At 27.2% G+C, this 18595-nt stretch overlaps 1 protein-coding gene across 1 annotated transcript in view; it reads left to right on the top strand.

Moving 5' to 3' along the window:
• Positions 1 to 1159: 1159 nt before the first annotated feature.
• The window catches only part of LOC107438782 (uncharacterized), a 37168-nt gene continuing 19732 nt past the window's right edge, over positions 1160 to 18595 (top strand). Inside the window, exon 1 of the mRNA XM_016051151.3 lies at positions 1160 to 1296. The gene's annotated coding sequence lies outside the window, so the exon portion shown is untranslated. The remainder of the gene's footprint in view (positions 1297 to 18595) is intronic.

The following is an 18595-nucleotide window of genomic DNA, read 5'->3' as shown; positions in this document are numbered from 1 at the left end:
GTGTTCTCTTCGCATTTTATGCTGGAAACTAGATTTTTTTTATCCAAACATTAAATCGTATTTCTTTCATATTATTTAAATCTTATTTAGAACCGGAAAGCCAATTTTTTTATTTAAAAAATGTCAAGTTTGCTTTTAAATTAATTAAATTTTTCTAATAAAAATTTACTCCAAATTTTAAATTGAATCAGACAAGGCACTGGTTTTTATATAAATATAATATACTAAAATGTAATTATATTTTTATTTCACATCTGTTGCAACCTTTTTTACCAACGCAGTCAAATTCAGAGAAATTATATATATTTGTTAAATTTGAGAATTTTAACAACTCAAGAATCTAAATCTTTACTAAGTTATAATTTCTTTTTTAAAGACTTACAATCAACTTCTTTTCAATCAATTTAGGTATGTTTTTAAAAAGCTGAGTTCTTCCATTAAAAATCTAAAATAAAAATTTTGAATTCCATTCAGCTTCATTTAAATGTTTATTCATAATCTTTTCAGCATCTTTAAATCCATTACAATTTTTATCCAACCTTAATTAAACACACGAAGATATATTTTTATTTGCATTTACAATTGTAGAAAGAATCTGGAGACCCCTTTTTAAGCATTAATTCATTTTTTTAAAATTAAACTACGTACTAAATTTCTCCTCTAAACAACACATATTTTTTAGAGTTGTTTCCCTAATATTTTAAAATAAAAATCACTCTTGAAATTCAATTGTATTTTGATAGTTGAGTACATGAAAACAGAACAATCATTTTCAATAACTAAAATTAGAAAAGTAAGATTTTTTTAAAGAATCATTTGTATTCTAACTAAATGCTAGGTAATAAGAACAGTAAATTTGAAAACCAGAATTTCTGCAAAATCGTTACCTTATTAACAGAAAAATTAATGCTTTATATACAATGTAGTTTGGTTTTATTAACTAGAATTTCGTTTTTTTTCATCAGAAATTTCATACAATACGGTAATTTTATCAAAATGTTTTCACCGTAAAATAATTAAAAAAAATTTAGAATTTGTTTTTATTAGTTGAGAGTATATACATTTTTCATTTAAAATAATACTTCTTTTGAAGACTTAAACCAGAATTGCTCGGAATATTTTCACATTCAAACCCGCAATCATTTGGGAAAGAAAAGTTACGCCACATGTTAGCGTAATAAATGTAACATACATTAGTGGAAGTATTTAGGAAGATGTGTGTGTTGTTGTAGCCTTATTACAGTTTATCGAGTCAGTTATTCTCCTGATTACGATCAACTTGTCGGAGTCAAGACGGTAAGTTCATCCTCATAATTATCCTAATCCCGTTATTAAATGAGATTTCGACATAACTGTGCAGATTATTGGATAATGCATGTTGACAATAAATATTTCCATTATATAAAATAAATTATTATGTCGATTTCGGTACTAGAAACAGCTCACAAAATGTATTTACAGCTCCTATTTCACGATATTTTAAGGGGGTCTGCTTGAGACTTTTTTCATTACATAATAAACTTAATGCAAATAATTTTGTTTTTCAAAAAGTGAAAAAGTTCGTTTTTGTCTTAATTGGCTACATTGATTTGGCGAGATAAAATATAATATGCGAGATTTTAAACTAACGGAATAAGGTTGAGTTTTATTTATTTTTTCTCAAGTTAGGGTAGTGAAGGAACTCTTCATAATCTGTTTTCTTTGGTTTAAGTTTCAGATACTCTAACAACCTTACAGGTTTTTGAGCAACTGAAACGATTGAGAAAGAAATCTATTCCCTGGAAAAATTAACCTTTAATTTTAATCAATTTAAAAAATAATAAAGTAAAACACTCATAATTTATCCAGCTTACAGGGCGCAAAATAAAAAAAGGGACAATCCTGAATAAATTTTGATCTAATGAGCGGATCTTAACGTTCTAGGACTGAATCATAATGATTTAAGGAGGTGATCTCAAATATGCTAATTATATAGTGAAGACGATATTTCAAGTAACGAAATCAGACACAAAAACGTATTTTCTCTGAATAGTTTGAATAGGAAAGAGGTCCAAAGTTTGGACTCCTTAATGTTAATTTTATTTATTTATTTTTTTTTTGTGTATTTTGCCATATCTCGAGAAATTTTGAAACGAATTTAAATATTTTTGCGCACGGTTATAAAAGTCGTTTATCCAAAGCTAATTCCATGCAAAGTAAAACTTTTAGTAAATATTTATTTTCTGTTATTTTATTTAATGATAGTCGAAAAATTTTGAATTGTAAGGTGTACAATTTGTTACATCATATCAAAGAATGTAATTTAATGGCAAAATACAAAGTTTATGCGAAATCGGTTGAATTGCTCCTGTGAAATCTAATTGTAAAAATACGGCTTCTTTATAATTCGATTTCAGATTTGATTCGATTCTGAGGTCATAAATCCGAAACTGACGAAAAAAAGGTATGTTCATTCAGAAAAAGAATGTTTTTGTATCTGATTTCGTAGCTTAAAATATCGTTTGCACTAACTAATTAGTATATTTGAAATCTCCCTCTCAAACTTTTAAGAATGAGTCCTGGAACGTGAGGATTCAATTAATAGATCAAAAGTGTGTGGGTCAGGGTGGCCCGTTTTTTTTTTATTTATTTATTTATTTTTTTTTGCGAAAGGTATACTGGGAAAAATAGTATTTCCTGAATACTGTAAAATTTACGGTGTCTTCTGGATCTATGGGAGCACAAAGAGACAAGGTAATTATTACCGAAACCTATTGGTAATTAGTTCGGTAAAATTAAGAAAGAAATACGGTCTTATAAAATTTGATCAAATATGGCAAATGTGATACATTTTGATAATGTTATTATAACCTAGAGCGCGGTATAAAAACGTTTTATTCGGTTAAATTTAGTAATAATTTTTGTATTTTTACTTAGTGTGGTAATAAGAACTATAATTTTGAAAATCAGCCAATGTAAATTACCAAATGAACGGTTAAAATACCGTATATTTTGAATTCATTAACCAGAATTATGTTTTTTGCTTATTTTTTTAATTTTTTTAACATTCATCACGGTAATTTTGCCAGATGTAATAATTTATTCACAAAACTTTAGAAATTTTGTGGGAATACACTATAAGAATATTCGTTAATATAACTTTTCTGTGAACGGTTCATTTTCGGATAGGTCATGCTTGCGCTTGCGAACAGAATCCTTTCGTTTTCCCGTTTGTGTGTAACGCTTAAGGTATTCCCGTCTACGCTCTTTGGCTTTTTCAGCCTCGGTAAGTTTATGACTTGGCTTCGTTTTTTTGTCTTGCTTCTACTCTAACTGTTGAGACCGTGTCAATCAGTCTGGACCCTCTTTAATTGTGATATTTACCTGAATTAGTATTGAAAACGATCCAGTTTGAACTGTAGGTTAGAATTTCTGATTCTTAATTGAAACAATAAAAACAAAAGTATCGTTCAAATGAGGAAATTCTCTTTTATTCGCATCTTAAGAAGTATTTATGGGATCTCTCTAATCCCATATCTCAAAAAATAAACTCACCATCTTAATGCATAACAAAATTAAAAGTGATAAAAAGAATTCCAAAAATATTATCAAACAGCAGTGGTCGCCATATCAACGCATGCGCAGTGTTTACTCTTGATTATTGTAGCTGAAAAGTGAGGACTCCATGAAATCCAAACCAAGACCCATTTTGCCAATGGGTTAAAAAAAAAAGAAGTTCTTGAGCGTTTACTCGAAACACCCATGAACATAGCAGATAGTGTATACTTCATACACGAATTCTTCACTAAAAGGTGTAAATGTTGACACTGATCCAAAGTACAACACTCTACCCTATTATATGAATGATCTACACAATTCTATGAGTGTAGTGCCAGTTAAATGTTAAAAAGCTATTTAATGGGTTAAAGTTTACATAATTCATAAACTGCAACACTTTGCAAAGCAATGACTTCACTGACAAAAAAATTGAAATGAAATCATAACCAAAGAAGTACAGTCAAAATTGCGATACAGGGCATAGCGGTACTATAGTAGTACAATTGCGATACAGTGCATTTCGATACTTTTGAAGAAATAAGAAGTAGTTGACTGATTCGGTTATTGGAATTTATCACAGCAAATAGGTATACTTAAAAAGAATTTTTAAAGAATATAATTTATACAAAATAATTCCTAAATTGGACACTGATTTTGCTTACGAACCTTGTATACTCTCATCGAATAGGCTAAAATTTAAAAATTGAATTCTTCTCTACAATGATTCTCCTATACTGGTATTTCATATACTGTACATCTGCACACATTTGATGCTCATACACTGATGTATAGATAAATGGTCCTATGCATCCCCTTAATATTAACCCATAATATTCAAACTTAGTCAGGTATTAGAAAATAACATACCACAGTACCATACCAAAGGAAATTATTTAAGACAATATTATATTTTTTTAAATAAATATTTATTTTCCAAAATTATTTATAGTCAACTTCTTTAAATTATCCAGCATAATATTATCTTGCGCACATCCATTTTCGGGCCCATCCTTGTTAACTACCAAATCAAACGCACTTCAGTAATGCAGTAAGAACGCACTTTAAAACAAAACTCTTCTAGTTACGCCTCTATCTCAATTTGCGCTTTCGTTTTCATATTTTGCAATCTGGCAATCATGTTACGAAAATATTTTAAATCATTTTTGAAAAATTTCCCGTTCATGTAAGTTTATTTGATTTCGCTACTCGCTTTATAGATTATGTTTTATGTCTTATTCTGTTTTTTCTTTATATGTTATTTTTACTTATTGTTTTTATTTCATTTGTTGTAATTTTTGTAAAACTTTTTTGAGTGCTCCTCACACTATTGTATTGATATATTTTGCTTCGGTTATATTGATACGATATTAGAAAGCGCTCTTTTTTGCGGATATAATCGTGTGGGCTGATGAAAATACTATATGTTTTACTTTCCGGATTTTTCAAAAGAATTATATCCTTTTTTTCAGATTTATTTCCCCCCCCCTATTTTTTGTTATTTTCATTATTAATTTTCTTTTTCCCCCTTTTTCCATTAATCTGTAATTTTCCTTTGTTTCATCTTCATTTTGAACTTTTATATACATATATATATATATATATATATATATATATATATATATATATATATATATATATATATATATATATATATATATATATATACATATATATATATATATATATATATATATATATATATATATATATATATATATATATATATATATATATATATATATATATATATATATATATAAAAGTTCAAAATGAAGATGAAACAAAGGATATGTACATATATATATATATATATATATATATATATATATATATATATATATATACATATATATATATATATATATATATATATATATATATATATATATATATATATATATATATATATATATACATATATATATATATATATACATATATATATATATATATATATATATATATATATATATATATATACATATATATATATATATATATATATATACATATATATATATATATATATATATATATATATATATATATATATATATATATATATATATATATATATATATATATTATACATATATATATATATATATATATATATATATATATATATATATATATATATATATATATATATATATATATATATATATATATATATATATATATATAAGCTAAAAAATTGTGGAAAAAATAAAAAATAATGACAAGAGAAGAAAAATATTTACAATAATTTTTTAAAAGTATTTAAAAAAAACATAATTTTTAATATCTTAAAAAAAAAAAAAAAAAAAAAAAATTATTAAAATTTGGACAACAAAACAAAGAAAAGATATAATCTCTTCATCAGCTCACACGATTATATCCGCAAGAGGAGTGCTTTCTAATATTGTATTAATATAGCCAGAGCAAAATATATCAATACAACAGTGTGAGGAGCACTCAAAAAATTTTTAACGAAATTGGAACACATTAAGTAAAAAATATGTACGGAAAAACAAAGAAATATATCAAGCAAAAAACTGAAAAAAAATGTAAAGAGTAAATGTAATAAAACTTATTAATTATTTTCGTTTTTCTCTTTGTTTTTATTGTGCTATATATATATATATATATATATATATATATATATATATATATACATTAAAGCATTAAAATAAAGAAATTGTTGCTTATATGCTGTATATATTGATGAAAATAGAGCTACTAGAAACAAAAAGAATTTAACCAAACTTTGTTATCAAAAATAGTTCAGTTTTTTTTTTTTAAGAAAATTTTTTTTTGGTCTTTTTATTCCTATGCTTAAGATAAATGATTCAAACGATCTTAAAAGTTGACACAGATGATCTTTTCTGTTTGATCTTTTGAAAAACTCCAAGACGGTATTAGAATTATTTGAACATGAATTGAAAGAAATTGTTTTATAAAAAAAGTCAAAGTGAAATTGAATGTCTTAAAGTAAAACAGCCCTGAAGTAGTTTGTTTGTGAAAAGAGATACTTTAAGTTTTTGTATAAGAACCAAAAAAAAAAAAATTTTCATTCTTGATTAGATATTGATTAAAGTTATTTCTTAGAGAATTAAAGTAGCCGGTGGCAACATTTTATTTTTTGAAAAAATGACTGTCGTCCTTTTCTCCATGATCTTATCTTGAATACATACTTTTAAGATATTTCTGTAAAATGCTGTCGTATTTAAACGGTTAGAGAGACGGCAAAAAAAATAGGATTTTGTTTCTTACTTTTTTTTCACCCAAAGTTATAAAATGTATTAAAGCAAAACTGTTTTTGTTCATTTGTTGACCAAGAAAGATTCTAATAAAACTTCTAAGGGAAAATCTTCTGTTTTTATCTGGCTCATGAACTCTCCAAGCGCTGAACAACAGGGTAAAATTGTACAGAAATAGCTATACTACGCACGATTTTCTCATGCAATAACACGGAGAAACTTATTTTTTTAATATAAAAAAGCCTGCATCTGAAAGTTCAGAAAATCCGAGACTGACGCTCAGAGGGTACACTAAACACTTCTGAATAGTTTTCTAAGACACCATGACCTTGCTACTGCTCATTTATCAGCCGATTAAGATTTTCATAAGCGAAGTTTCCTAATGGGAATGTACTTTTATATCTAGTCCATGTTGAAACAAGCGCATTGAGATAGTTTTTTTTAAAGAAACCATGCTTTTGCTCTTCTGTTGGCTGATGAAGAATTTCTGACCATTCTACATTATTTGTGCCCTTCATAGAAACACGTTAAAAAAGTGTCACTATAAACAAAATAAACGCGTGGTTTAAAAAATTAGTTTTCAAACTATTAACTCCATGACTTTTCCTTGACCTGTCATAATATATGGAAGATAAATATTTTCTGAAGAACGTGCAATAAGCTCTCAGTGAAACTCTGTTTTGATCAAACCGAGAAACATCGCTTATGTTTATATATTTAAAAAAATAGATATTTTAAAGTTTAATTTACAAAAATGTGTAATTTCAAATCAAACAGAAAATTTCTTACTCAAATATCCTACCCGAGCGGACAAAATTGCAGTTTTTAACGACTTCTAGGGACCGAGGGCAACTTAACAACCTTTTCAGACGCGATTCGAATTTTAGAATCCAAGAACAAACGATTCTGGAGTTGAAAGTGACACAAGACAAGAAAGAGACAGGATGGATATATATAATATAATATAATATAATATAATATAATATAATATAATATAATATAATATAATATAATATAATATAATATAATATAATATAATATAATATAATATAATATAATATAATATAATATAATATAATATAATATAATATAATATAATATAATATAATATAATATAATATAATATAATATAATATAATATAATATAATATAATATAATATAATATAATATAGTCAAACCTCGCTGCAGTGAACCTTTAAGGGACCGAAATTTCGGTTCACTATAGCCGGGAGTTCACTATATCCGTACTGCTAACAATGTTGACTAATTTTTCCGAACTGGTCCCTTTTATTACACATTATTTAAATAAATGATCAATAAAATGAAGTACAAAAATGATTAAAAAACAATTTGTAGTAACAAAATATGTGTTAATATTTGTTTATTTATTATTCTTCATCTTGCGTACAAAAAAGTTAGGATGGGTAACTGAAATAGAAGCATACAAGAAAAAATGCTTATGGCTACATTTCACTCAATTGATGGTTTAAAAAATCGGTATATATATTTTACGTCGAAATTTTAACATTACCAGGAAATGAAGAAAAAAAATCAGTCGAAGACAGAAAACAGTTCATAATATATGTATAAAATAATATTATATATGTATAGCAAGGCAAGGGAGCAAACATTTCGTTCACTATATTCAGGAGTTAATAATAATACACTATAAATCATATTCACTATAGCGGGGTTTGACTGTATAATATAATATAATATAATATAATATAATATAATATAATATAATATAATGCAATGCAATGCAATGCAATGTAATGTAATGTAATGTAATGTAATATAATATAATATAATATAATATAATATAATATAATATAATATAATATAATATAATATAATATAATATAATATAATATAATATAATATAATATAATATAATATAATATAATATAATATAATACAATAAAATATAATTAGATTATTCAGCTATAAACACATTAATGAAAAGAGATCTGAATTAAACTATTCAATCCTTAAAAATCTACCAGACAAGTGTAAATATATAAACAAAAATTTGACTCATTTGATTGCATAAGTCTTCAGTCAAAATGGTTGCGAATGGGCCTCAGGCCTATTCTATAACTAAGCAAATTTTTCAAATTTCATTGAAATATACTTAGTTTTCTATTAATTAGATGAATGTCTCCTTTTAATCTCGAGTGAAATATTCGTCGGAAGAAATATTTACAAAAGGAAATACATAATTATATAAATGTTCCTTATCGAAATTACGAAACTATTAATTATTCATTCTCAGATTACAATAAGTTTTATCGAAAATTATTTAAGTGTTGGTGGAAATTTCAAATACCTGATATTAAATCTGAACAATTACAAACGTTATCGAAATTGATAATTCTAAAATCCAAACATAGGGGAAATGATAATTGAGCTCATTGGATATTATTGAAACAAATTATACTCTTGAAATTTAAATCTAGCATTACTAACGGAGTCCAATAAATAACACTAGCAACTTCATAACTCTGCTATTAATAACATTACTAGTTATGAACATGGTTAAGAAAGACTGAAAATGGCTTCGAAACATGTTTTAAATTGCTTTAGAACACAGTTTATTTGATTCTACAAAAAAGCGCTTCTAGTAATTAAGAAGAAAAAAGAGAGAAAATTTCTTATTTTTATTTATGCTGTACAAAATAGTTTTTATAAGAGTGGATATAATTCTAAAGCTATTTTTTTATTCTTAAATTGTATAAAATTGTTTGCCTTTTTAAACCCTTTAACTCAATAACAAAGAGTAAAGCATTTTTATTACAATTTTGTTCTCAATGGTTTTGCAAATATTCTAAATTCATTATATAAATAAAATAAGTTCCAAAGGTACAAACATGAGATTAAATATTGTGGCACTATCTGTTTATAAGAGTGCAAACTATTCAATAAAAAGCCGATAAAAATATTCTACAGAGATTTGAACCTGTGTACTAGTAGATCACCCAATAACGAAATCCATAATGATTGAAAATATTTTTCCCATTTTATTTTGCGTAACCTAAAAACAAAATTAAAAGCAAGAATTGCGTTTGATATTTCAAAAAACTATTTCAAAATTGCGTTCAAACAATTCAAGTAAAAAGTCGCTAGTAATATATATATATTTCTGACAGAGCAACGTAGCTTTTTAACTAGTATCTAAGTAGTTGAATGCAGGGAGAGTTAGGGTATTTTTTTAATGCTTTGGATTGAGTTCAACATTTTAACAGCCTGATTCGAGTATTTTGTAAGATACAACGCACTCTATTTAAGTTAATTTAAAAGTGTTACAAAAATAACAGACAAAATGGAAGTTTACAAAAGTACATGTAAGAGGTTACAAACTATTTAAGGGACTTTCTCCAAAATAACGTTTTTACAGCAGGTTAACTCATTGCACCATTTTTTCTCATACAGAAATTATGTATTGAAAGATTTTATGCTTTTTTATGACTGACTTTGCGCCACCGATCTTGAAAACTTTTAACCCCGTAACTTTCTTATGGAATTAATTCAGAAGACGAGTAGTGGGACAAACTCGCTTTTGAGGTTGTGCTCCTTTTCAGTGCATAATAGTGTAGCATCAAAACCTTTAAAATATATTTTATTCGTATAGAAATTACGAAGATTTAATTTTACTTTATGAACTCCATCGGATTTACGACGGATATTTAGTTGCCAATTTTTTAGCCGAAACTTTCCAACTTTGAGATAACTATTTTACGAAGCAGTGTAAAAAAAATTGGCCCTCGTGAAGAATATAGCACTCAGAACACTTATTCTAACGCAAATGTTAAGAAATCGCTTAAACTTAGTTTGAGTAATGATAAGTTTTAAGAGTTATTTATAATGTTAATGTGGGAATTATAGAGTTAACTATTTTTTTTGGCCTAATATAAATGAAAGTGGATGAAAAAGTATTAGCGTCTTATGCTTTTCTGGCTAGTATGGGGAAATAACATAAAACTTTCAAAAAGAAAAAAAAATATTCAAAGGAATTTTCAACTAAGTATTTGGCTAATCCTTTCTAATGTAGTGTAACGCAGAGAAGGATACAAAAAAAAAAAAAAAACTTGAATAGATAGCTCCAAACGAGCCCGTTGCCACATAAAAATTGCTAATCGTCACCCATGGTAGTCCTTTCACCCTTAAATGTTCCAAGTAATGGAGGTATTCTCACTTAAGAAAGTGAAGATACAATTGAAAAAGAAACTGCACCATTTTTTTTTCAATGGAAGCGTATTCCTTCGTTTTTTATGATTCTAATCCACTAATTAACGAGTTTTTTGGTATGGCAGTTTAAAGACTTGGTAAGACCTGATGGGAATATCGTTTTCAAATGCCTTTGTCTGCAGACGATTTTCGATGTTCAGTCATAGAACTTTGAACTTTTGGAGGTGTGACAAGCTCGCGTTAGTAAGAAATTATTTGTAAGTAGAATATTTTTCTTTCATTTGCATAAATTATTAAGTGTGCTACTTATTATCAATCATTAGCAATTTGAAAAAAAAAATAGTAATTTAAGATTTTGAATTAGGATATGTTTCGCAATTGTTCCAAATCATTATTCGTTCATGCAGTCGTTATAAAATGACTACAATTTTTTATTTTGTGATTATGATTTTATAAAATAACAGTTTCATATACTGCGGCTGGCCAAATTTGAATTTTACCCTAAATTTTATTTTAATATACTGAAAACTTTATTTTAGCAATTTATTTGTTTTATTTATAATTGAAAAATATTCATATTTTTTGTAGAGCATAAACGATATTATCGTTTTATAAACGATGTTATTAAAATAATATTCCATTTTTTCCATATTATTTGAAAAATATTTTATTCTTTATTTTGTTTGAATAATATAATATTATCATATATATAATAATATTATCATATAATATAATATTATCATATATAATATTATCATATACCACAATATAGTATTTATCATTATATAATGATAAATACTTATGATACAAAAATTTAATTATACAATTTAATATATTTAATTTTTAATACCCATGGAAATTGAAACATTAATTTGTAAAGGTTATATATATATATATATATATGGGTGATTCTTTTTAAACCAATTCGGACATTTTCTTCAAATTTAAAGTCTTCAAAATAATCTAAAAATTTTTTTGTATACTTCTTTAGTTACATTTATTAATATCCTACAGACGGCAGTGTAGTTTATTGACATTTGCTCGAGAAAATAAAATAAAATAGAAATTCACCAAATCTTGAATGCCAGGAAAATGACATATTAGCTTGAAAGTTCAGAAAACAGTCATTTTAAGTTAATAGTTAGTAACTCAACTTAAGCCTTTATGTTAGATGGACCATAAATTGCTTAAATTAATTCTTTTTATCCACTGTAGAAGGAATCAATTTTTTTTGTTGCTGATATGTACCGTATAAAATTGTGTATAATAATCAATCATTAAATAAATAAATGACTTTGATTACATCCAACCATATTACAATCATACATAAACTTGTTATTAGGTTAATATTTGCTTTTCCTCCTTACAGTATTAGCCGTTAAAAAAAATTCTGGTAACAATTCAATGTCCTGCAATTCATAAGCCAGGAAAACGACAGCCAGTATTTTGATAAATTCGCCATTTTATAGCATATAACTTTACTTTAATTTGATATTTTGGCCTAAGACGTTTGCATTCTACAAAAAACAACAGGATTTCTTAAAATAATTCAGATAAATCTATGTAGTTTATGTTATTAATGATTTCAAGAAGCCTGGAAAATGACAACACAAAAACCTACTCATCTTGAAAAATTTTTTGAAATAGATTTTGAACCAGAAAATTGGTTCTTTATTCATGAAACAAGACATGTTCACATAGGAGGGTATCTAATCTATCTATTAACATAAGATATTGATTGCTGGTTCTATCTACTTTGGTTATAAACCACTAAATAAAAGTAGCCAGGAAAATGAAAAATTTTCTTGGGACAAAAAAATTATTGACAGAAAAAATTATTTTAAACGAAGTTTTTGTAAATAATGCCCTCAGCGTGTATTCTAGAAATGCTTACACTGGTTGAGGTAAAAAAAATTAGATATTTAAAAATTTATGGGAAGTTTTTGAAGCTAGTTATTATTGGAAACATTGTTTGGGACATGCCAGGAAAATGACATTTTGAAGTTCAATTAAATTTTTTAACTACACAAGACAGTCAATACTAGTGCAAAGTCATTTTAAAATGCTAACAGCAATGCAATTTATTAATTTTTTTAAAAAAAAAGTTTTTTTAGTATTATAGTATTAGATCTTGGAGCAAGGGACAGTGAATTGTTATATTTCGTGAGAATCACCCATATATATATAAAGTGGGAGTAGGACAGAGTAACTAAGATTCGAAAGTCTCTTTGAGCTAAATTGTTCGATTTAGTCAAGATATTCATTGTTTGTTTGGTTGTGTACAATGCATTTTTCTTGTAAAGTCATAGATACACAACATTTTTTCTAAAAACTGGAATATCAGTAAAAAAAATAGCAGCTACTTTTATTTTATGAAGCAATTAGAGTATATTATGTAAAAAATTCACATTTGAAGCATTTATCTGCTCCTAAAACAGCTTTCATAATCCCAACAAAAACATTTTTCAACATTAGATTCACCTTTTCTCATATTTTTAGTTGAGAAATACATCATTATAATAAAAATAACTTACATATCATGTGTTTTTATCGTTTTCATTAGAACAAACATCAATGAAGGATTTAGGTTTCTTAGATAAAACTATTCTTTCTTCCTTGATAGCACACTTTTTTTAACGTTCTTTTTTCTGTTCTTTTTCCCGATACTCTAAATCGGCTTTATACGTAGGCTGTAGTACCCGATCTTAACCTGAGATCAGAGGTTATCGAAAAGAAACAAAGCCATGACAGGACTAAATCCTTATTGTTTGTTATGGCATGAGTCATTAGTAAACGCATAATAAGCTTGGAGAAAAAGATTTTTTATAACTGTAATGACCAATAAATGCAGATAACTTATAAACAAAAGAAGATCAAGAGTAATGGCGCAGTAAAACAATCTTATTCACTTAGACGCCATGAATTCAACAATAACTATAGGCCAACAAAGTATATCCCTCTTCTTATCAAATAGAATGCAATGCAGAGTCTATTAGCTAAAAATTAAAACTAATCTCGCCAGAATCTGGGTAACTGGAGTTACCTTACTCTCCCCTATATATTCATTAGTGATTTGGAATACCCCATAGAAATTTTCTTACTGCGCCACTCAACATAACTATAGTTACTGTCTAGAGTATTTATAACTTAATCTTAAAATATCGAGACACCATATAAGACAGAGTTAATATGATATAAATTTAAGGTTATGAAGTAACAAGTAGTAACTAAAAAATTTTTTTTTCCTGAACGATTTCTAAAATACAAGTTGTGTCAAATATTTTTACTAAAATGAGTTTATAACACTTTTTCATAATATATCTTTTATTTAAGACACTTTCATAAATAACGGTACCAAATCATCCGAAAAAACCGACTGTAGTAAAGACGGAATTACTTTGAGTTGAAAGCCAATTTTCGTGAAATAGTGACTACTTTTACTTGCGGATTTCACTTATCTTCTCCTTCTGTAAATCATCTCAACTGTAAAACTTTATCTTTTTTTAGTTAAGTCTGAGATATTTATTCGATAGTTCTTTTCAGAGGATAAAGCTATTACCTTTTTGGAATGCTTTTATTAGAGAAAAAAACACGTCCTCATTGTTATATTCCCATAGATACTCGTATTTTAAAAGGTGTATTATTTTTAGACAGTATTACTATATGACATTTAGATTTATATCTTTCGGGTCTAATAGTTAAACAACTCTAGTTTTATTATTTAAAATTTTTATTAAAATAAAGAAACAAAATTTCATATATTGTTAGCATGGTTTCTATTTAGGATACAGCTTAGAATGCGCGTTTAACCAAATGGACAAACATTTCAATATAGATTCATTATCTTAACTATATATGTTACGGTCAATGCGAATAGTTGATTATTATCAAAACTAACAGATCAATATTAATAATAACCAAATAAGTCTTTTAAAGTGAATAACTTAAGCGAATTTATGACATTATCCGTTTATTATTTTATATCCGCCATTGAACAGCCGACCTAATTTTATGGGTTTACGACTACTAATGCTCCAACTCCGTAGCCTTGTAATTTTGAAAAAAATTCAGAAGACAAGGAAACTCCTAGATCAGTACCCCAGAGGTATTGATTTATTATGGGAACATGGAGAACTTTGCGACTCGATAGATTTAACGAGCATCAGTCACCATTTACTACACGAGGAGTCTTCGGCCGGCGGGGATCGAATTCTTGGGCATGGGTCCAGCACCCTACCGACCAGGTTATCCCGGCCTTATCGGTTATTATTAATAATAACAAATCAACTACTGCCAAGTCAACTACAATCGCCAAAGCAGCAAATTGATTTCAAACTGGAAAAATATAAGTGTGGATGTTTGACCGGGGGTGGCAACGAGTTTCCCTTCAAGTTCGTCCCTTTCTGCGATGTTTTTTTTAAATTTTTTTTTATAAGTTTCTCGCTGGCAGCTGCCCGGAAGTTGCTAAGACTTGGTGATTATTCTGAAACAGATTACGATACGGAAATATACCCTTTTTATTTCTTACTTTGACCAAAAGAAGCAGTCATTATTAATTTTGACCCGTTAGTATTAATAGTAACGGGATTTATCACTTTAACCGCAACACACATACAACGAGGCATACCCATGTCCTAATGCTATAGAAACCGTTTAATCACATTGAGCACACTTCCTTGGTTATTATTAATAACAACCGATTAAAGTGAATAATTTGCGATATTTCTCCCTTTGACCAAAAGAAACAGTTAGTATTAATATTGGCAGATTAGTAATAATAATAACCGGATTTATTACATTAACCGTAACATATATATTCATTGCATTAGATATTAGCTCAAAAATGCCTGCTTAATATAATCTACATGCAAGAAAAAACGCCCTCTGTTCAAAAAGTATGTTCACGATACTGTACTGGACAATATTGTACAAGAAAATTATGACTATAGACTATTATGACTGTAGTATTTATACTAAATTCAACCTACTTTTATGTATTTATAAAAATATAATTACGGATTCAAATAAATTCTTAATACATAAATCACTTTGTGCTGTGCACAAAATAAAAAGCAGAATTGCTTTATTACTTTCGAGTTAAAGTTCGAGTTAGCATGCAAATAAATGCAATTTTAATAGCAATTATTAAATTTAGTTGAAATTATATAAATTTACTTAGCAATTATTAAATTTATTTACGTCTGATTTTATATAACTTTTTTTAGAAATTGTATCAACTATATACAATCTTTGAATGCCATCAAAGTTTTGAAACAATCTTTTTAAAATTTATCAATTTTGGCTTTTATTCATTTTCCACCAACCACGAAGGCAACAAAATATAGACTATCCGGTTGACAGGTTATGGGGGAAAGCTCTTTAGATATCGGGGTTACGTACTTGTCATTCAAGATTTTTTTCTCAAAATGATACAATAATAGTAATACTTTCACATAAAATGTGCTGCCAAACGCTAATTTTTTTCAGATTCTAGAAAGCATAAGTTTTTTTAGGCACTGAGATGCATTCATGTTTACAAGTTGAAGATGTTTAAACATTAAGCTATAAACATTAAGCTTTAACATTAAGCATTAACATTAAGCATTAAACAACATTAAGCATTAAACAACATTAAGCATTAAACAACATTAAGCATTAAACAACATTAAGCATTAAACAACATTAAGCATTAAACAACATTAAGCATTAAACAACATTAAGCATTTAAGCATTTATTATCTTGTTGGAGACAATAAAAAGGAGAAAAAAATTATGACCAGTTTGGATTAGCATTTAACAAAAACTAGAAATTTAATTTTGACACTAGTTTCCCAAAATACAGCAATTTAATCCGCATTTCATATGCCGTAAAAGCAAAAGCTTTTCCTAATAAGAATGCACTACAATTTTAAAAAATAGCCTTTTTCACGATAATTAATTTTGTTTATATGTTATAAAACGGTTTAAATTTACATTGAAGCATAAAATATAAGGTGAATATCATTAATAAAATGTTTCATAACACAATAAATACTAAAATAAGATATTATTCATATTACGTCATTGTAAATTTATTGTGACACTAGATGAGTACCCATTGTTCATGCTGACTGAAAAAAAATAAATTTCCAATATATCAATATGATCAAGACTACGATATCATGCTCAAAGACATATACCGCCACAATTAATTAAACTTAACTAATTCAATTCTTTTATTTATTATTTGTTGCCTTTCTCGTTGGCTTTGCGTTATCAGAATAAGTAAAACATGTTTTAAGAAAGAAGTTCACTCCTTCAAAATAATTTTCCTCTTATTTTCTTTAAATTAGCTTTTTAGTACAAAACCTGTTTCTTTTCATTTCAATTTGTACCTATTACTAAAACTTATTGAGCACTATTGGCGTCAATAATAACATGGCAATTTTTTTATGGATGATATACAAAGATAAATAAATTTTCATCATTAATTTTACTTTTTAATAAAAATTTTATTGTATTTCGATTTATGCTAAATTAGCTAGTATTAATTCTCGAAAATAATTGGTTACGACACTAATATTTTTATAATCATTTTTGGCGAACGCACTAACATAGGTATTTATTTCAAAGGCCGTAAAAAATCAACAAACTTTTATTGACTGCAGTACTGCTTAGTTAAATACTTCCAGTATAGCACATACTTTTGTAATGAGAACCTATTATACTAAGGTCCATTACATATATGCTGTGGTAATGGATTTTTTTATCACCGTCCTCAACGCGGATAAGTACACTAATATCACCATTCCATTCTATGAATTCATGGCACCTAATATATAACCTTTATTTATTTTACTGTACGTACTGAAGCGACTGCATACTATTAGATTTATCATTATGAGTTAGAAGTACAATTCATTAAAAAAAGATTACCTATACACATAGTATAGTTTAGAATGTGATATTCAGAATTTACCATGTAAACAAATACGTTTTTAATGGCTAAATAGATAATTTCAATAACATTTCATCAGTTCCTATCGATCTTCCTCGATTAAGTTTATAGAAACACGCTATAAAAAGTATCAGTATAAGGAAGACGAACCGTTGTGGCTCAGACAACTGAGCGTTCGCCTCCCAATGAGGTGAACCGGGTTCGAATCCCAACCGTGCCTGGTCGATAAGAATTTCACACCCGGTTCGCAATGACCACAGTGCTGACGTAAAATATTCTCAGTGGTCGACAGATCATAGGTTAGAGTCCCCTTGACGTCAGATTAACCGTTGGAGGATTTCGCGGTTTTCCCCTCTGCAAGCTAGCAAATCACTCAGTTTATAAAATATATTTTTTATTTCACTATCATCGTTAAACAGAAAACCCAATTTTAAGTTTACTACTACTAATGTTAAACTCCGTAGTCATGTAATTTTGAACCCGATGCAGAAGTCAAGGGAACTCCTGAGTTATAAAGTAGACAGCTAGGTCTGACATGTCTTTAAATGTACATACACCAAATTTGGTGCTAATTGGTTCAGAATAACGGATAAACAAATCCGTTATTCTGAACCAATCAGCACCAAATTTGGTGTATGTACTTATGTACAGTGTGCAAAATAAGAAATCGACCACCCAGTATTACTTTTC

This window comes from Parasteatoda tepidariorum, chromosome 3 (genome assembly GCF_982258835.1).
Source record: "Parasteatoda tepidariorum strain Cologne lab strain chromosome 3, Ptep-v5.0, whole genome shotgun sequence".
Taxonomy (NCBI): Eukaryota; Metazoa; Arthropoda; class Arachnida; order Araneae; family Theridiidae; genus Parasteatoda; species Parasteatoda tepidariorum.
The sequence above is the reverse complement of the archived record's forward strand: the minus strand, read 5'-3'. Positions and strand labels throughout refer to the sequence as shown.